We start from the raw sequence: 1,509 nt of genomic DNA, 5'->3' as shown, positions 1-1,509 counted from the left end.
TCCCCAGCAGGTGTAATTTTAAAACCCCGAGGCTTTGTGTGGGTCTGGATGTATGTTCCTGTGTTGCACTGTTCCTCTTTGCTGCTTCTGGGGGTGTTGAAATGCTTTGGCAAATACCTCGCGGGGAAGAAAAGGGAGATGTTAGAAGTGAGAAGGAGTCTGGTGGTTCAAAGGGGCTGCTACTAGGCTCCATTTTGCTGCCGTGCAAAGGCTGTGGTTTCTCTGCCTTTGGTTGCTCCCGCTTAGCTGGTCGCCTCGCTTGAGGTGGGTTGAGGGCTCGGCGTGCAGTGCCAGAGGTGGTTGCAAAACTATATGCATTGAGGTCGGCTCCGCAACCGCCGGGGCTCTAGGATGGTGCCTGGAGGTGGCTTTGAGGGCTCTGGCGTGCACAGGTCGCGGGGTGGCCGGGGCATCTTGGCAAGTGGGCATGCTGCCCCGTGGAGGGATATGGACCCGTGTGTATGTTGTTTTTCCTCGGGGGCAGGATTTCAGCCCCGAGACCGATTCATTTGAGGAAGTTGGCGTGTTCCAGGCAGGTATCCTTCAACCAGGCCCAGAGCTCGCGTGCTGTATGTTCATCCCTCTCCCAAATCTGCAACCCCCCCTCCCTACCCTTCCCCTCCATCCACACACCCTCCGTTTCGGGATCTCGTGCAAGTATTGTCCGGGTTCGGCGCATCGTGGTCCCTCCAACACCTTGGGGTTGCCTGTGCGGGGGCTGCTGTGCAAGTGGGCAGCCCCCAAAACAATGGCATTTGCACAGCAGACACAACTTGCAGCTTGGAACCGTACTTATCTATGCTAATTACAGGCTGTCTGACAGAAGGATAATAAATGCAGAGGCAGAAGTATAGAAATATGTTTCTCCAGGCAGTGTACACGTTGACTCTGTAGGTCCAGGCTTGTTTTCTTGCTCTCCTGTTAATTCACTTCTTTTGCAAATCTATTCCCCCCCGCCACCCCCCAACCCCACGCTCCTTATTCTTTCCCCTCCTCTGTTGACTTGTACTTCGTATCACACCCCAAACCGAGATAACTTAATATGCATGGGAAAGGAGCATTTCGAGCAGCTTCAGTCTTCCTCTATTACTTTTAGACGGGCTTCTCAGTGAACATTTTTGCAAGGGAAAGATATTTTTTTTCCTGATTGGTTTTTCTTTTCTTGTCTTTTTTTTTTTTTCTTTTTTCTTTTTTTTTTTTTTTTTTTCGGAAAAAAGCACCATAACCCTCATGAAAGAAATGGGTCCTGGGTTTTAATAGCACCTCGGAATTTATTGTCTCTTACCCTCCGACCAGTAAAGAGTCTGGAATTTGGAAGGCATAACAGCAGACAAAATTCTTAGCAACAGACGGAGTTGAAGGGGGAAACACACACACATGCACACTCACACACACACACATGCACACGCATGCACACACACGCAGGTAAACAACTGCTTTAGTGCGATTTGCAACTAACTTTGTGTCTTTTCTGCCTCTTCCCCCCCCCCCCCCCCGGGCCCCCCCCCC

This window comes from Alligator sinensis, unplaced genomic scaffold (genome assembly GCF_000455745.1).
Source record: "Alligator sinensis unplaced genomic scaffold, ASM45574v1 scaffold1542_1, whole genome shotgun sequence".
In the NCBI taxonomy this organism is placed as follows: Eukaryota; Metazoa; Chordata; order Crocodylia; family Alligatoridae; genus Alligator; species Alligator sinensis.
This window is presented reverse-complemented; position numbering follows the sequence as displayed.